We start from the raw sequence: 20,572 nt of genomic DNA on the forward strand, positions 1-20,572 counted from the left end.
CATGAAAGACATAACTACATGTACTGAACCTTCTGGCTTGCCATACTAGCCTGCTTTGTCTGCAGGCTAGTATGTGAGATGGACACACAGTCCACTACTTGGATTTATCAACCATCTTTGGCTATATTTACTACCATGTTTAGATCTTATTCTTCAGTTTAATGGCAGATCTCCTCACTGGGGTTTACCACCACCATCAGTCCATTACGTGTACTACAGTTCTTTGCACTGAAGCTACCGTGCTCACGCCGGTGCCTTACTGTACTTTGTTTAGTGCACTGTTGGCTAGCTAGTGTATTTTGTGTCGCATTGGAGGACAGATGAGAAACAAAAAAATGATACTGTATAGCTTAATACCATATACCGAACATTGGTGCTGCTTTCTAAAGATGGAAAGCTCTGAGACTGATGAACAGGTTGTGATTAGTTTTCTGCTGGACAGGTGCCTAACAGAATTAATCAGCTTTGTTTAGCCTTATTTTTATAGAGTTTGGCCGATCAATCTATAAATTCATATAGCAAATCAAAAATTTCCAGCGTACAAAAACAGCCTCAAACTCAGTTAATGCCATTATGAACCTGTCAGATGCATTTGTTCTTGCGGTATGAGACATCAAATATTATCTGCAAGCAGCCTGATGGTGTTATAAGTACTGTGAGTGAAAACACCAGGGGGTGAAAAACGAGGGGGAAAAAAAAAAAGCCATGCATACTGTGAATCATGGAGTTTGCTGGTACGGCTTCAACTATGCCCTTCACTAATTTAATCTTGACGATTCTGACATAAGCGCTACAGACATTTGCCCACAGTGCAGCAGCATGTTCCTCCTCTATCACTTAACCAGAAGCTAATTTCATTTAATTCAATAAAATTCCAATCAGGGTTGAATGAGCTGAACTATGCAAGGCCAGCAACAGAATCTCCAAGAAAATATATTCTACCCATGAGCTCTTTCTCCTGAATTATGTATGCAATGGAGTGAATGCACCGTGTTCTGCTACACTAAATGACCTTTCATGATAATTGTGGCCCAGCGTCCTAAGGCTTTCAGCCTATGAGTGGGTATTATGCAACTGGGATGACTACACTGTACTGTAAGTTTCAAATGTCAAACATGTCAAGGATAACAAGGCCGGATGAAGAATGTCCCATTAGTTGCATCTTTTATGGAAACAGACATAGTATGCTAGACTAAGTTGGCCTTGTTGGATGAATTTCCACTGAACGCTGCCTGGGATTCTGCTGCCTCCAAGCGAAAAAAAAAAATGTTAATTGAAATTACACCCAAGTCTCTAGTAATAATCATTATCTAACAGCATGTATTGTGTAGGCTGTGTATGTTTGTTTTGCTTTGAATTATTGCATCCAGAGGAGCGAGCTCAATATAATCTTTTAAACCACATCTGAAAGCACAGAAAAAACAAACATTTTTATGATGTTTTTGCTATGTCCTGCTTTATCCCTGTTGTAATCTTGTATTTTTTTTATGTGCATTGTCCTCATTTCCTTTCCAAATCTACTCCATGTTTGATTTGTTTTATAAAGCACTTTGTACTACATCAATGATTTTATTATGACAATAACAATTTTCTTATCATTATTATTATTATTATCTGTATGAAAAAAAATGCTGTTTCATTTTCCAGATTAGTGTGTACAGCGCAATATAAGCTGCTGTTTGTGCAAAAACGTGATCTAGAAGGTAACATGATATGACATTTCATAATTTTAATAACTGCCGCTCACATGCTGCTGAATGAAACTTTTTGTCCGCAAGGTTTAATTTGATCTTCAGTCTAATAAGGAAACCGCCTCCACGACCCTGTGTAACACAGCAGGATCGGAAAACATAAAATAAATGAAGCCAACCTGGGAAAAACTGCCTTTACACTCGGCTGCATCAGACTGTCTTTACTCATATGGAAAAATTTGTGAACACATGCAGATTTCTGATTCTAAAACTGCCAACAAACATTAAACGTGAAGGCATACGTAATAGCATTTCTATTCCCCATCAGCACAAGTTTTGATGTTACTTCGATCCTTTGATAGAGAGCTGATGCGAGGGTAATACCATAAGTCATTACGTTTGATATTACCTTCTGACAGGGTTCAGAGTTATGGGTTATGGTGGCCCGGGTGTTGTACATTTCCTGTGTCATCGCATGACATCGAACTCAGGATGACCCTGAGAAATGCTGATGACCACACTGCTATCACACGAGGACGAGGAGCTGCAGTCCCACAAGCTGTCTCCCAGGACGACCGTGCTATCGGTCCTGACAGTCAGCAATACATGATCAAAAGGACTGTGTAAGAAGAGGAGAGCATGTTCTACCCTCATGTCATATCTGTGGTTTTTACACAGGATTGTGCTGCATATCAATTCTCAGCCTGACACAACGAACATGTCGCCCCGGACTAATGACGCAATCCCTACATTGGCTTGTTTGACCCTGTAATTATAGCGTGTCCCTTGGGCCAATCAGTATTATTTTTCAAGACGTTGGTAAGCAGTTGTGAGATGCATCATTTCCCCAAACATGACATGCAAATGGACTGACACGGGCGGATCTATAGATCACAATTCCACATCCAAACCGACTCCAGACTAAGCCGGGCAGCCACTACAGTAGCACTTGAAGGGGAGGAGGCACCAAGAGGGTTTATTGGCTAAAAATAAGTGCTCTTGCTCACAGGCAGCTCGCTAAACCACATTATATCCTCCTGTCACATTGGGCAGGGCCAGCTGTGCCTGCAGTTGTCACATGTCACCCTCCATCCAGCGACACGACAACACAAGACTACCTCTGGACAGACTGGCTGGGGATGGAGCCCCGGCCACCTCTCGGCTTGGAAGCAGAGAAAAGTCATTAGTGTTGACATCGTACATCCACACATCCGGACACAAAGACTCCGCAGTGGCATTTTTTGGCTGCACACCGTGAAAGCTATTGATCGATTTGGGGATAGCTGTCACAGTATGAGCGTCGGTGTATCCCAAATGTCTGACTCTGATGACTGATGCCAACAACTCCTCCTAGGAGGAATTCGAGAGCAGTGCCATTAATTGCAATCTTACTCCTACCAAGCAGACGGGTCAGGAAAACCTAAACCTAGCCTGAAAAAGCTACAGTACAATAGGAAATATTTTGTTTGATAAAATGTGCAAATGATCAAAATATGGCACCAGGAGTTCACAAGTTATAAAAACATGGTATGGGGTTTATTAAGTGAAATGAGTCAAATTAAAACTTTTCTGAAAATATTTTATTATAGATGTTTATGATGATTGCTGGTCAAAGGTCACAGTTTCCACTCTTTTTTTTTTTTTTTTTTTATTAAATTCTTGAATGAAATAATTGTGTTTCTCATGTTTGTCTGTCTGTCTTTGTGCCAGCAGGATATCTTTGGGCCGAGGTGATTAGATTTTGGTGATGATGTAATCTGAGGTTTGCACCATTAGATGATTACTGTATTTTACCCAAACCTTTTTCACATGTTTTTCCACAGAGAGTTGCTTCCAAATCATATGTGTTTGCATGGTCAAAAAATAACTTTTACTTTTCTTTTTACTTTTTACAAAACACTTTTGTAATCTCCAGCTTGGAATAGTTATTTTGCCAACAGTGTCTGTCACTGATGTTTTGACCTATGCATTATTTTTTCACATATGCCCTCTGGATGGCATCATTCTCAGCACCGTGTCACACTCGGTAAATCTCAAAACACGGCTGTTTACAATTTCGGGATGTGTAGAAGATGACAGACATAATGTAGCAACTGTTTTTAAAGAGCTCCTTTAATTGCAGCAATAACAAAAGCTTCACTGGTTTCACTGCATTGCTTTGAGCGCCTCCTTCCTACACTCCGCTCCCGGGTCAGAGAACAAATCATTTATCAGGCCTTGTTAGAGCGACTGTCTGCGGCGAAGCCTCTCCGACTGTGTGGGGCAATTATGAAGTGGCCATGAATCTGATCAACAGGGATCCTGAATGATCAAACCTGCGTCAACAACACACAAACAGAGGCGCATAGCGTTTGAATCCTATAATTGACTCTACTGAGGTTCTGAGTTGATACCATCAGTCTGGGCTGCACATTTTACAACTACATCAATGCAACAATGTGGAATGGGCTCACTGGATGCATTTCAATCTTCTTGCCAGTGTCATTTCACAATCCTATTTCATTTCATCTCATTTCATGCAGTACAACACCATTGCTCTTGCAGACAACAAAGACACAGTGCGGATATAGCAAAAAAGAGCAGGCACACAAAATCAAAAAACCTGAATATGTCTGTTCAGGTTTTCATGTGGATGCATGCAGTGGAAAACAAAACGATAGCTGAGACAGGAAGAAAGAGTACTCTTATGCTCTCTTGCTCAAAACAAGCTTCCTGATTAGTGAGATCAGCGGACAAGCCTGCTCTGACCTCTGGACCTTCCCCAGAGTGTTTGCCAATGTTTAGGCCAGCTTTTATTGATAGATGGATACGATCTCCTATATCAATACTTTCCAGAAAGAAAAAAAGGAGCTCATTACATCTAGAAGGTCTAGGGGTGTTTGGACAAAAAGGTAATGGCATGGTATCTACAGCTGAGCATTCATGTCCACAGAGCAGCCAGTCTCACCCTCTGTTAAGCCATCAAATGCCAACATTAGCAAGTGATGCTCCATTTATGCAAACCATGACTCTGTAATGTATGTGTTTCTGCAAGCTGTTGGTCAGACAGATTTGTAAAGCTGCCTTGCAACACAGACAATTTAATTTCTTGTTTAACTGGTGCTAGTCACCCAGTAATTGCTTTACATGCACTTAAATGGGATTCATGCATTTTTCAAAACCACACTGTCACATCTACGCAGGGCGGTTCTGAGGGCCACCACCGACACCATATCAGAAACAGATGATTTGCATGGCAGGGCAGCAGGGATGAGTCTCTCAGAGCAAGATGAGAAGAACGCTTCTAAGAAAAAACATGGGGAGGACATCAAATATGAATGTTTCAATTTTCCACAAGCGAAGCCGAGTGAAAATGAATATATGATGCTGGCGTGACTGTGTGTCTGAAAACCTCCCCCATCAAGAGGAGCTGAATCAGTTCTGTTTCAGCTGGAGAGGCTGTCGAGTAAAAAGTTTTTTGTTTAAAAAAAAACAACAACAACAACAACAAAAAAACACATTTTGCATTATATAAAAAAAACTGACCGACATTTAAGTGTACATCCTTGTTTTCATGAGTTATTATTTCAAACTAGGACGCGGGATGGTCATTATCAAAATTTCTACCGTTAGTTATATTTCTGTTAGAGCTGTCAGCCTTAATGTGTTAATTACATGCAGTTGATGTCATGTGCATAAGGTGCTGATTTTTTGTACGTCACATTAAACACATTTTTAAAATTTCTTCTCTAAGTGCATCCATAATTGGTTAAACATGCACCAGTGTATTCTGCAGCTTGCTGGCTGTGTAGCTAACTTTCAGACTAACTCAAATCCCAGCAGTGGACTGTGACTGGATCATGACTCCCCACCTTTGTCAGTAGGCTAGCTAGCTGATAATCAAGTGGGTGCTGAAGGCCAAACCATACCAAACAGTTATTAAAAACAACGTTTCTACACTTCAAATTGAAAAAGTCCTACAAATGTCTTGTCATGGAAGTCAGGAGAAGATGGCAGGTTTGCTGTAAAGTTGTGTGAATTGGATCTTTATTCCAGCTGTTTAAAAAAAAAAAAAAAAGAAGAATATAAAAGAAAGTATTTTGGGGGGTTTAATACTTTCCCTAATCTAGACATTCTGTTACACACTGCTATACACTATTATGAATAACAAAATATAAAAAAATAAAAATAAAAATTGATTAATGTCAACTAACTACTGAAATTCTAATTGCAATTTTAAAAAAAAATCCTGATTTGATGGCCCTAATTTATACAGTGAGCAAACAAGGGAAACTCCTGACATTTCTGATTTCACGGCATTTCAACATAATAGCGCTAATCCAGCAGATTCAGACCTGGATGAGCAAGCAGGTGCTGCTGACTGTGAAACACAGCTCCTCTCCAGTCTGGAGTGCTAAAGCTGGTGATGACAACTCCTGTGTCACCTTCCCATTTTAATTTAGCCGTGGTTGGTGGAGAAGGACCATCCCCTTTTTAATCAGTGCTGCAAGACTGTAAACACATTACAAGTTGCAATCAGACTGCACAGCTCGCAGGCCAGAGGAGGGCATGTCATTTGAGTCGGTTAAGATTCAAGACTCCTCCAGGTTGGTAGAACATCGTACAGACATAGTGTACACACTACAGCACACACTCCTATAGTGAAGAGACAGAGCAGCACCCCGGGAGCGTGTCATTGCCAGGAGAGTGTACACGTGAGAGGAAAAACAGTCATGCAGTCAAATTATCTTAAAAAGTATCTTAAATCTGCGCTTGAGAAGAATGCACAGGAGGAAAATGTGCTGCTCAACAAAGAACCCATATTGTACAGATGGGAGTTCATTTTCATAACCAGCTCATGTTTGATGAATGTCAGACGTTCTTCGCCTTGTTCTCGCAGATACGGTTTGCAAACAGCTTCCATTTTACAGGAATACAACTCACTGACTTGTGAATTTCCTGTGACAGCTAAGAAACCCAGAAGCACTTGTCAAATGATGCACCGAAAGGAGCTGAAAGCAGATTTTACAGTGTATCATGTAATATGCTCTATATGGTGTGTAAAATCAAAATCTAATGAGTGTTCATTGCCTCTTGATTGCAATAAATGAATCAAATGAAACGTGTCAGAAGTAAATGGTGCATCTGGTAGACACACAGGGGGGAGACCATTTAGCACTATTGACATTAGAGTATGTAAAAATGTATTTGCATTCACTTTATCATTCCTCCCATTAATCCATCTCAGTAAAGCATCCATTTAATTCACCAGGAGCAATATCACAAAGGAGGCTGCATTAAGCCCCAAGGGAAATGTTGTTCATGTAATATGCAAATATATCCTTCATGCATTTTATTTTAGGCTGAACAAAACACATTCTTATAAATAAATTTGCGCTCTCGCAAACAGGATAAATCTGCTTATACCCACTGATTTACACTAGCTGCATTAATCTTCATCTTTTTATAGAAAGTCGTATATTGTGAGCTCCGGTGATGATGAAAATATATCAGCGATTATATCCGTTACAATTTTAATAACTAGACAAGCTAGACAGATAAATTATAATAAAAATATCTTATGAAGGAAACAATAATTCAGCCTAGCCAGACTGTCACCATGCTGCATTAGGCGTTCTCCATTTTTCAGAGGTACACGTTTCATATTTTTGGTTTTTATTTTGGTCGATCCATCAGTCACATTATCTATTCAAATCCAGCTGTATATAACACTTCATTAGTATTCTGCTGGACTATTCTACTATAAACCAAGCTTTCTGAAGACCTCCATCATTTGCATTCAGTGTGCAGAGAGCAGTTATTAAACTTGACCTCCACTTCCTTTCTCCAATATAGTATTTCTTTATATGCATGCAACGTGCATAGTGTTCAGGGTGCCGCCACATTACCTAACCCTCGCCTTCTTTTATGATGAGTCACAGGCCCGTTCCCAACCTGGGGCGATGGAGCTCAGGATTGGGGAGAGCTGTGATTTGAATTCAGCAGCAGTCAGGGAGGGGACACAGGGAAAAGGGCATTTTATTTTAAACATGCCTCTGTACCAGTGGGTAGATTTGTCAGAAATCATTTAGAGATGCTTCAGTGGAACTTAAAAATAAAAGCGATATCTGAATTGTATGTGTTTGTGTGTGTGTGTGTGTGTGGAAGTGAACTGTAAAGGCAAAAGCCTCTTTCATAACCTTGCAGTTTTAACAAGGTAGAGCCAAAGTAATGAAAAAAGAAATCAGCTACAGAGATTGGGTGCACTAGGTTGTTGCAATTATCTTTTTTTTTTTTAAATGATGAGGCCTGAGCTGGCCATTTTGTATGTTCCTGACTATATGTACTGCTGACTGTGCAATCCTGCAGACAATTCCATAAGCGTGAAAGGCTATGGTGGCTGAAATGCACTGGATGTTATTATTGAAGCTTTCGCATCTATTCCCCGAGAGCAGCTGATTTTTTTTTTTTTTCTTCATTCCTTTGGTAGAAAATTGTAAGCAGTGTGAAGCTGTTTTTTCAAGGAATTTGACTTCAGTTTACAGTACAATAAAGACAAAAAACAACAAATAGAATACTACTACATAGTAATAGAATAGAACAATTTATGACTAATGTACAGCAGGTATATATGTATTTACAGTTGTGCATTTATAATACACATCCGGGCTGATTACCTTAGCATTGCATGGCTGAGATCATGAGATTTGTGAGCATCTCCATTTAAATTTGTGTACAAATTACATTGAATTAGCACTTAAAAATAGTTACAGCATAACAACTGTACCTGCCAAGTTCAGTTCAAACCAGTTGGACACTCTATTCTGCTGCCGTCTTCAGGCACTCAAATCACAAATGAGCACAATTCAGTACAATCTGCACATCAGGGATGATCAAATGAGGGTCAACATGTGCGGTATGGATAGAAAGATTCATCTCTTGCATTTTCTGCTGGAGCTCCATCCGACTTTGACATCAACAGGAGCAAAATTAGCCAAAGTGAAGCGTGCTGTCTAATCTTTTCAGCTTTCACTACTAAGGAAGGGAAGAAAAAAGCTACATGGTAGAGTAAGTGGAGCGAGCTGCTGAGCTCGCTGTAGGAGGCTGATGAGCACTGGCGTGTCGTTGACGCTGCTACCTTAGCTGTCCTGTGAACCGCGTGTAAACTGAGGAGAACTGGCACCTTCTTCCTCTGTCGTAAAAAAGCCCGCTCACCATGGAGCTGTCTCGGTGCGCTGACTCCGGCACAAGCCTCCCAGTGCCTGTCTACCTCAACCTTCAGAGGCAGCCGTGAAGAAAAAGATGTCAGCAGGAGGTGGCTGAGGGGTTTTGAAGCCACGGGAATTGCACTGATAGTGCTTTTTGGGTTATTCGCAAAAGCCTTCCACTTTATGCTCCGATCACTGACACATGCAGTCATCTGCACAGCCATGTGGGGACGGAAACACCGACCACACTGAGACCAGGGCATGTCAGGCTCCTCTGGCACTGGTGAAAATGAATAGAGAGTCTGGTTCCTGTCTGCCAACTTATCCTTTAAATGTGCATTAAAAAGACGGCAGGGTGGATCTGTTATGTGTTATTGACTTAATCTAAATACAAATAATAAATCTGAAATCTAAATATTTAATCACAGAACTTGAACTGGACTAAAATAGACTGTCCATCGAGGCAAAAAAACTGTGGCTGTTGCACCGGCTAACTTCCAATATGGTCTTTAACTATTAAAACTATTTACTACTTTTAGCAAGCAGCCACAGCAAAACATATTTTCTCAGCTGTCAAGCTAGTGTGACACATTTTACAGCCCTACTGGTGTGCACTGTCACACATTGGCAACTAACTCAATCGTGATTTTATTTTGTAGCTGATTTTCTTTTTTTCCCCAGTTGGAGTTTAAAACCTGTCCAACACCATAAAGACATGTATGCTACATCCAAATATATTAAGACAAACAGTCATTGTCGGCTTTGGACCTAGTATGAAGCAGTAATTTTGTTCCCCAATGCATTTAACCAGCCTTCCAAGGTGATGGAACCAAAAGCTTTGAATCATTTCGTAAGTCTATGGGAAGTTTCATGATGATACACATATTTCACTCAACTCATCTATTTTTGTGTAAAGTGTTGTATAAACAGTCATGCTTCAAACACTGGCAAACCAGTGTTCTTTTGTGTTTGTACAACATTATCTTGACAATATTACAATGAAAATTTATAGAGCGTGTCTGTTTAAAGTCATAAATCAGGATTAGCGTCTTAGCACGGGTCTACCGCTCCCTGAATGAAAGGTTGTGGTTTTCTGTTTTATAGTGCTCTGACCCCACTCCATCTCCGCCCAATACATCACATAGACTTGTAATGTCAAACCCCTATTAGAAAAATGGTCACTTTGGACAAGACAGAATGTGAAAGGATTCATATTTAAATGGCTCCAGCCAGATAAGGATGAGCTCAGGAAACATTAATCAAAAGAGCAGAGGAGCTGCGACATTAAATCCAGCCACTCCCTTTTGCACTTTTTCATGATCACAAAAATGTCACAGCAGTCAGCAAATTGAGGAAGATGCAATGACAGCTATTGCTGCGGGAGATAGCCATACGTGCTGCATATCCGACTCCTAACTGCTGCCTGTTTGAAGCGGTTTTGTCAGAGCTCAGTGTTTTTTTTTCCCCATCCTAATCTGTCCATACATAAGATATGGAATGATTTGATCCGCAAGGATGAAAGCCCAGACAGAGAAAGACTCTGCACAGAGACGGAGGCAGGACATCTTTGAAGCTTCGGTATTTTTTTTTTTTTTTTTAAACCGGCATTCTCCACACAACAAATTATCATGCTTAACAAACACATCCAACCACCCCATACGTGCTCTATTTTTTGGTCTGTTGGTACTGATGGCACAATCTGTTTGCACAACACGATACTGTACCACAGAGATAGACAAAAGAGAAAGAAAGACATAAGCATAATAATAAAAAATAAACACTATAGTCTAAAATAGATAGCGGCATTAAAATAATCACTAGCTTTAGGTCCAGCACTGGAAATGTAAATTTGTTTGCAAGGGCTCCCGCTGTGTAGTTTTGCTGAGGCAAAAGAGATTTTTCCTGTGTTGTGATGACAACACTGAGCTTTTTGTTGTTTCCCCCGGCTTGAGCAGCATTTACCCTCTGAATGACATTGAGGACTGCTGCCACCGCTGCCGTTTCAGTGTGAATAATGAAATAAAACGTTAATTTGACTCTTCCTTGGTGTTCACCCCAGGCCATTGATCTCCTGGGGCACCAGCTGCTACACCTAACTAAACCACAAACCATCCAGCAAGGAGAGAGAGAGCAAAAGAGAGAAACAGAGAGAGAGGACAGGACAAAGGGAGAGGGTGACCGGTTAATTACGTACAGGACTTGAATGCAACACACAGGATGTTCATCAGGATGCCCTTGCTTCCCAGTGACCCCAATGAAGGTGCACAGGAATACAAGGGGGGTTATGATTTAATCCACTCTGAGACAGATCACTTGTGTGTACTGAAATATGCAAACAATCATCTGCACTTCCTCTGCATTCGGGCAGAAGGGGAGGAGAGGAGGAAAGACATCAAGTCCATGCTATATCTATGATATCAGTACATAAGAAGAGTGGAAGTATTAGCAAAGCATCAAACAGTGCACAGTCCATACCCATTTAGAAATGGAGAGCTGGCAGTTCTATAAACCCCACAGTCATTCTATCTCTCATCCGGCCTCAAGCGATGAAACCACTAATCTAATATAATCAAGAACACCACACACAAACTCATTGCTCACTTCATTTCATAGATTAGCAGAGCAAAGTGGGAAAAATGGATGAAAAATAAATTAAGACTAGAACTGATCACTTGAGAGGTTCAATGATAGAGGAAGGCAAGGAAAACAAAAAGAACAGAAAAAAGAAACAAAATGGTTGGGAACCCCACTGTTCGGAAAGTGGTGCAACTAGGGCTAGATACCCCCAGCAGTGGTGAAAGCTCTCCTTTGAAGTTGGAAACGGAGCCCGGAACGTAATCCTGTAAAATATAGTTCTAAATACAGCCGCATCAAAATTTCATTAGCTGGTGCCTGTGGCCTGCAGGCTCACTTTCACCAATTTCACTGGGTGACATTCAACCTCTGTACATTGATTTGATATTTGATATGTGAGGCAATACATTTCAACTAATTAAGCGGTGAGGATATATAGCTTTTTTGGGTTATGCACACAGCCTGTACATATTGGGATTCTTCGGTTGCATGTGTGAGAGCAGATTAGGTTTTTGTAAAAGTCTTTTCAAGGTGCTATATAGAACACTTTAGATGATAAAATAAAAATAAGTGAACGGTATATACACTATGAACGGGGGGTGCAGCTTTCTGACTGGCAGGAGGATATGTGATCAAACCATGTGGTGCACACACGCGTGAAATGACGGTCGCTACGTCTGAGGATGATACCAGATAATCTATAAACAGGGTTTAGGTTCCAAAATAGCAAACTTGTCCTTTAAGCTAGCTGACCCATTATGGGTAGATATGTGCCATATTTAATCTGTGTTCTCAAATCCATAATGCCTCCTTTGCTGTGACTCAAGCTTTATAGTGTTAGACGAATCAGCTTGTAGCATCTCCACTGGTACACACAGCCTAACCTGTACAAGAGAAAGATTTTTATTTTTGGAGTATCTTGCTATGTTTCTATGTTTCTTTGTTGTTGCACAGTGGCCATGGTATAAGTGGGATAATCCACTCTGAGGTGTGCAACACATCATTAAGACCCCTTTAACACACACCTAATCATGGATTATCCCTTACATGTTAAGTGTGTTCATCCCTAAATTGCCCAGGTTGCCTGAAACTGTTTTTTTTGATGGTAGGCTATTCTGGACTGTTCAATATTTGCTGTAGGTCTGACATGTAGGTGTGGCCCCTGAGCTGGACCGTGGTTTTAAGGTACAGGCAAGTCCCAGCAAAAATGAAAAACAGCAGTAATAACAGTGAGGCTAATTGTGCAGCAGACAAGACCCATTAAAAAAACCCTTATTCTCAACTGCTTTCCCATGGACCCCGGACACAGGCCAGGGCTTTCATGCTGACAGCTGCCTGACTGTCCAAACACGCAGCACTGGCAGCCCGTTCAGTCCAGTGGCTGTAACGCTCAGCTGGTGGTCTGCAAGTCAGAGCACAGCAAGAGACCAAGAGCTACGATTTATCTCTGGCCACCGGCCATCGACCAGCACTCCTTTCATCTCCGCACCAAATTCACACACGGTCTCTTAATAGCCTGCGAAATCAATGGAGTGGTTGAGTCAGTCAAAACTGCCTTCAATCAATACGAGAAGAGTGAACAATGCTTTCATAACACTTTCATAACACAGAGGAACCGACTGTCCAAGATAAATCAGATGTCCTTGTGAAACTCAGATCAACATTCAGCGATAAGACAATAGTGGAATTTACCTCTGGCAATACATGCAGGCACTTTTCATGACATTTTGCTCAAGTGTCTTATGTTATGAACATGTGACCACATACTGGTGCTCTGGGACTCTGAATCACTGGGGACCATCTCCTCCATACTCATCCCCTCTGCTTCAGACCATCAAGATCCGCTAGAATTAATGTGTCCCTTGACATTTGATACTTCCCCCTTTCCTGGCTCAGCAGAAAGCTTTTCCCTCACTACTTTCCTGCAGAGTTTAGCAGTCCAAGGGCTCCATTACTGATGCTGTCACTTTCTATGTCCCATACCTGCAGCCTAGTGGCCTGGCTGTATAAAAACGCAGCTGCTGTCTGCATAGTTTTTCAAGGCCAGTAGATCCAGACTATCTTGGACATCGCAAGCCATGAGAATGATAATATCCACATTGTTCATGCAGGCTCACATGCCCTTTCCACTCTATTCTTAGCTGTACTGCTCATTAGAGCTGAGGATCCGATGGCACACATTAAATCAAGTTTAGTAGCATCCCGCTTATCTGGCTTTGTTATCAAGCTATATTCAGCATTTTGACTGCATGGATACAGTGGCCTGTGCCAACAGCCCGTGCTGAAAGAGCACCAGAGATGAAAGTTGAGACAACATCCATAGTCATCATTTTGTGACATCAGAAGCAAAATATCTTTCTTATCAGTTCAAAATAGCTTTCAATGTTCTTTTAATCCAATTCTTGCTGTGATTATCAAATTGTAAAGCTGAGGGTTTACATTTAAACACCTGCAGATCACACAACTGTTATGGTACTATTCACCCACACAAAAAACAACTTCTGTATAACCACTAACAAGAAATCATTTTGAATCACATGGCACACTACATGATAAATATGACATTCTTTGGCTTATGCTGAGTATCATGTTCAGTGTATATGACTTGGGTACATATAAGTATTTAGCCCACATTTAAATACTAAATGTATTTATCTTAATATACTTCATATTTTACAAGGTTAAGGAGCCAACTAATAGTTACAGGCTGCATTTCTCTTTTTTTTATTGTAAAATTAACATTTTTAGATGAATAAATCACCATTGGTGGGTCTGCTGCTTTCATTCACCTCTGCCACCTATCGCTGTATATCCAGGCACTCAGGCATCACTCTTCCTCTTCCATGATAGAGTTCTCCCTTTATGAATGTTGAATGCCGGTGCAAAATGAAGGCTCTAAAGAAACATTACAGTTGCCTGGACAGGTGCCTGCCCTGTCATCGTCCCACATGAGTGGAAGTTTTATTGTATGGGCTGTGTAAGCGCAACTTGCAAAGTTTGAACAGACTAAATTATGATCGGGTGTACACAGTGGAGATAAAAAGGTAAGTGAAGCAAGAACCTCTCTCCCACTGTGTGTGAAAGTGTGTATGTGTGCATGTGTGTGTTGCTGGATGTGACTGGTAGTATGGATCTATGTGTTTTTTGCTCCACTAGGTCCATAGCAGCCATATTTTAGAAGCCAGGAGGCGATAAAATGTTTACTACACTTGTAAAGAACATATAAGCTCTCTGTCCTCAATAAAAAAGAGCCATCAAGTTAAGCTATTCCTTGCTTTGTTGCCTTTTGTTGTGGTGCACAATGACAAGGACATACAGCAAATGCAGGGACTGCTCTCACTCTGCAGAAACCAAACAATCACTGATGATGTTGATTGACACTTTAGGTACACACAGCACTGATATAACAGTAAGTTCTCCCCTTGAGGATGAGTGTTATAGAACAGAGCAAGGAAAACAACAAAACAGCAACCACACACTAAAACACTGTGCATATATGTTTATTGCAAGCTGTCGGTCATAGACCTTCTTCAGGCATACAGCTAGGTCTATGACCGAAAGCTTGCAATAAACTTATATATGCACAGTGTTTTGGTGTGCGGTTGCTGTTTTGTTGTTTTCCTTAGTCCCTAAGTTCAGCTCCAGCACCTTTTCTAAGCGTATAGCTTATGGATGAGCTGTGGCTTTTTCTCACTGTCTTGTTATAGAACAGAGCAAGAAAATATACCGTTGGAGATTGATGCTGTTGAAACTGAGTGATATTTAGGTTTTCCAGGTTCGAGCTGTATACAGCCACATCTGTGCAGGAACGTGCACAAACATGCACACGTGCAGTGTCTGATTTCATCAACGTGTGTGTCCGGTAACCCTAACCGTCACTAAAACCTTGTGTTTACTGTACCATTGATGATGGATAGTTGTACGGTAACGGAAGAATAAAATATCTTCATGTGACATCACAGCATTTATGTTTGGCCAGTCATCTATAGGAACAGGAAAAATACCCACCAAATGATGCGTGGTATGGTACATCATGAATAGCTGATAGCTTATACCAATTTGGAATAGTGCTGTAGGGTAGCGATTTCCTTTACATAACAGGGATCATTTAGTATTGAACTACATCAGTCACTCAAAGTCCAGCCTGTGTAGAGAACATTAAAAAATGATACTTAAAACGCAAGACAGAAACTGCCTTTGTACATTTCATGCAGTGAGCCACACAGCAAAACTGTTGCACAATCCCTCAAGGTCAGTCCAAGGAGAGTCACTGTGAGGCATGGGGAGGCAGTCTGTTCATCATGATTGGATCAGCAGGCCTTTGCAGGGGGTTAACACATCCCAGCATGCACTCTGCTCCCCAGACACCCTTCTCTTCCCTGCGCATACATAAGTAATCAAGTGCAAGGCCCCTTGATGTCAATCGACAGCTCAGAGGTTCAGACAGTCAGATATCTAATTACTTTTAATGAAGGTCAGGATAAGTAGGGGGTCAATGTCGGATCTGATAATTTGTTAAGATTGTAATTACTACCGTGTCGTTTTGAGCTAAAGTGCCATGATGACTATGTGACATATTGATCACTGTATGCATGAGGGCAGAGGTGGAGGAACATGTGGCTATTTCATCGAGGAACGACAGCGTGCCAAGGTCATACGCATCCTGGAGGGAGCTGTGTGGCCCGACATATTATCACAAAGGTGCTTACTTTCATTTATGTTGGGACTCTTTGTGATGAGTCATCCGGCGAGGCTGAGGAAGGAAACAATCAGCTACCAGAAGAAGGCACTTTTCCACGATGCATCATCACAGTGGGGCATCCCACACTGTATATTTAGCACATTTCCCAGCCAAAATATAGCAGAACATTCTCCCTGTCAGATTAAATGCGGAAAAGCTGTGGGACGATTTGGCCAAAACACTCGTCTGGTTCACCACGCTCCACTAATGAGTCCGACTCATATAGCGGTGATTCCATTACAGCTCCCACTGAAAGCAATTACTGGACCAGACCTGACAACTTCACGCTGTCTCTCCAAGATCTCTGTCACAAGAGGACACATGGCTGCTGTTGCTGCTGGCGTGACAGTTTTTTCCCTCCGCTCCTGTCCCGGCACTTTCCAAAAACAGCTGCAAGGAACTTGAATGGATGATCCAACATGGGTGACAACCAGCGATGGATACTGACTTTCTCTTTGTGACAGTCGTCACAGCAAACGCCTCCGCAGCCCTGGAACATCCTGCCGAGTAACTTACATTGGAAACCGTGGGTCAGATTAAAGTTATGCTGTGCATTACAGTGTTGGCTGAAGTTAGACAAGATCGGGAACATTTCAGACACAACCTGTATCAGCTTTGTCACAATGATGGAAATTTCAACACTACCTGCAAAAGTTTGACTTCAATATTGAGTTAATACTTTCAATAAATGTGCTTTGCAAGCTGAAATTCTATTCCAGTGTTGCCAGAGGGCATGTATGAGCGGGTGGCAGGTGCATCGGGGTAGTTAACAGAGGAAAAGACTAGAAAAGATTGGCAGTGCAAAACTCAGTAAATAAGCTAAAAACATGGCAACAGTGTCAAAAAGTCCTCAAAAACTTTAGTTGGAAACCAGTCCAACTAAACTGGTTAGCAACCCAATCACCATCAACCCTATACAAAGCGCACCGTGGTGGCTCACCTGGTAGAGCATGTACCATGTACAAAGGCTAAGTTCTCACCGCAGCAGCCTGTGTTTGAATCCAGCCAAACGCTTTGCTGCATTCCCCTGCCTTTCCTGTCTCTCTCTACTGTCACTATCAAATAAAGCAGAAATGCCCCCAAAAAAACTGTGCAAAACTTGTTACAAAGCTTTCTAAGTCAAGTGTGGTAATGCAAAGCATCTCAGTGACTGCTGTTCTGTGACACTGCTTTTTTTTTCTTGACCTCCGTGGTACTGTAGGAATATCACATTTTTAGAAATTAAAGTCTAAAGTCTAACTTTTAACCTGAATAATGAGGTTTAAGGGCCTTAAATAGGAGCACTTCATTTTACTGTGTAAACCATATCAAGCATCATTAGAACATAATTTATCCCTGTCAAGAAACAGATAAAAATTACCGCAAAACTCTAGGGGTTTTTAGAGCAAGATTTATGGTAGCAGGCAGCAGAGCAAGGTCAAGTTTAAATAAATTGGCCAATTCAAAGCGGTAGTGCATCACTTCATAAAGATTCTCATTCAGAATGAAAGACTCAATTTAAGATTGCTCTAGTTCCATTTTAATGAGCATATGTTAAAACAAACATGTAAAAACAAGCAATTACGCTGTGGATGTGCTGCGTGCCCAGCCCATCCATAATACAGCGAAACAGTCTATGTTCCATCATCTTCCATCAGAGGGGAGTATTCTGAGTCAGGCAAGGAGAACAAAATGCTGATCTGTCTGCCCAGCAAGGCTTTAGATTTATAATCCTGGCCTGCGTTCCACATTCTACTCCACTCCAAAATAAAAAAGGTAAAGCACTATGTCAAGACGTTTGACTGATTAAAATTTAATGAAAGACCAAATTACAGCCTTGCGATGTATGTAGATGGTGTGGAGAGCAGTGACTTGGAGGAACACTGGAGGAAAACCAATATTAAAAATCCACAGACACAGCCATGGCAGCATAGCAAGCTTTGACAGATAAACACATTTCCTCAGCCTTTTATGTTTCGTTCAGCAGTTTAGTGGGAGAAAAATGCCTTTGTTTCATATTCAGCAAAAAATGTGGATGAGCTCTTAGAGGCTTTGAATTTCAAGATCGCAGCCCGTAACAGTCATTTTCAATGTATCCGTGCCATCAGAGGTGCTGACGCAGCTCCCCGAAGATGGATAGCTGGCTTAGTTTAATCATCTTCTCCCCCGCCTTATGATGATTACACAAACACTGCGAGGAGACAGGTGGATGTGCGCACCAACATAATAGCGCTTGGTCCCCATCGCATTTACATTATGACATGATATCTTAAGTCCTCCATATCTCACTTTCCAACAACAGTTACTCACTATAGATAACTCAGTTACCAACAAACATAACCTCCCTGGTGTGTAGACGTTTCTTTATTTTATGACATTTGGACATCTGATCCCGATGTCATCTGTCAACTATTTATTTACTCGACTGCAAGCTGTCGTGCTAGAAAAAATGCCCAAGGCAAAGCTTCTGCAGGTTTCCTTACAAATACTGTACATGTTGTGACTACCAAGGCAGCGATTAATACCTTACCTTTACAGTGGTGAGTCCTGTTGATTCAAAATGTTAATCAGGACTTCTAAGGAGTTCTAAGTGTCTAATCTCACTGCGTGCTTCCCAGACTGCTTCTGCTGCCATCAACACTAAAGGCCTTGCACGTCCCCATAAGCTTAGGTAAACACCTGAGTGTGTGTGCAACCACTGGCCGAACACGCATGCATTTTGTGTGTGGGTGTGTGTGCGTGTGTGTGTAAAGATGTGCGAGCATTTGTACCCACATGATCACTTGCAAACTTCTCATATTTAAAAGATTCATTAGTGAAATTTGCTGAGCCATTAGAGCTAGGAGCAGAGGAGTATTTGTCACGAAGTCACTGCGTTCGGCACGTCAGCCTCGGCTCGGGGTGAATTTCAGTTTAGCTCTGGCTGGGGATTTGAATAACTGCAGGCGAGTGTCTAAACCTCCTGCAGGCGGTGTGCTACTACCGTCATAATGCAGACTGCGAATATACCTCAAAATAGAGACAGGTTATTTAGAGGCAGGTTTTAAGACACACGAAAATTGTACATGTGAATGACTTTCATTTGTGAACCATTTTGACTGAATACACTTAAATTTGGCAAGGGTCAATTTAAGTGAGAATCTTTACACTCAACTGCCAAAAAACACCCAAAACAACATAGGATAGGCACGTAATTTATCACCGATTTAGGAAATGATGAGAACCGTGTAGACTCACTGTTTATGTTGCGTGTCTGTCTACATTACCTGTCTAAATTACATATATTGCAACTCCTTGTAATTGCTGTCACCACCCTTATTTTAAAACAGAATGTTTCATTTTCAAAATAAAAAACAGTTTTGCTTCATTATTTAAAGGTTATGAAAGACAAAATTAAGTTTTCGCTGTTTTAAGGCAATTTTCTTAAACATTAAAGCTTTATCTATTCAAAGGCAAGTGTTCCAGTAAAATCCATACGGTTAATTATTCATGAGAAATCTAATTTGTATTTTTCAGTGGGAACATGAATGGAATCTCCTCAGGAAAAACCAGCAGACACTGGCAGCTCTGCATATTGATGCAGCTAAAAATAGCATGACTCAAGAGGAGCTATGAAGGTAATTTAGGGCCAGAATGTCTGAAAGCACAACATAACAAAGCATGAATGAGAAACAAAATCCATAACTGAGAAAATAAAACTGGAAATGTAAAAACAAACCATAAATTAGACAAAAAATGTAAATGAGGAGACACAACCGTAACCAAAAACAAAACTGTAACCGAGGAATAAAATCTGTAAAGGAGAAACAAGACACTTTAAATCAGTTGTCCTGTTTTAATTATGTAAGACGGTCAGGCTTTTTTCACTCTCAGTTCAGTCTGATTGGACGCTTAGCAAGTGATTGACTTGTCACCTCCAGCTCCAGCTGATGGTGGTGTTTTTTCAAATCATCTGTTTCACGGAAAAAAAATAATAAAACAAAACAAAACAAAATCCCTCTCACTGGTTTGTTAGCGCCACCTACTGGTGAATCACAGAGTGGAAGGACTGAACTGTGAGGGCAGTTCTCATTTCCTTTTTTTTTTTGGTCTCATTAACATTAACATGTGGTCTCGTTTTCCATTTACAGTTTAAATTTCTCATTTATGGTTTTATTTTACATTCATGGTTTGTTATTTCTTAGTTACAACCATTCTAGCCCTAAATTACCTTCACAGGAGCAAACTAATAGAAATGCATTTTTATAACGTGAGCTGGCATTTAATAATCCAGTGTGAGCAATGTGACCGTTTTACCTGGGAATAAACATCCAGAAAGGACAAGCCAAACAGATAAAAGATGCATGTCAACTGTATAGTGCCACAAGCCACATAAAAAATACAAAACGTAAACATAACCA

General features: G+C 40.9%; 1 protein-coding gene across 4 annotated transcripts in view; it reads right to left on the bottom strand.

The window, feature by feature from the left end:
* oxr1a (oxidation resistance 1a) overlaps nucleotides 1-20,572 on the bottom strand; it is a 148,071-nt gene that overhangs the window by 114,774 nt on the left and 12,725 nt on the right. The window lies entirely within an intron of this gene.

Source organism: Myripristis murdjan, chromosome 16 (assembly GCF_902150065.1).
Source record: "Myripristis murdjan chromosome 16, fMyrMur1.1, whole genome shotgun sequence".
NCBI lineage: Eukaryota > Metazoa > Chordata > Actinopteri > Holocentriformes > Holocentridae > Myripristis > Myripristis murdjan.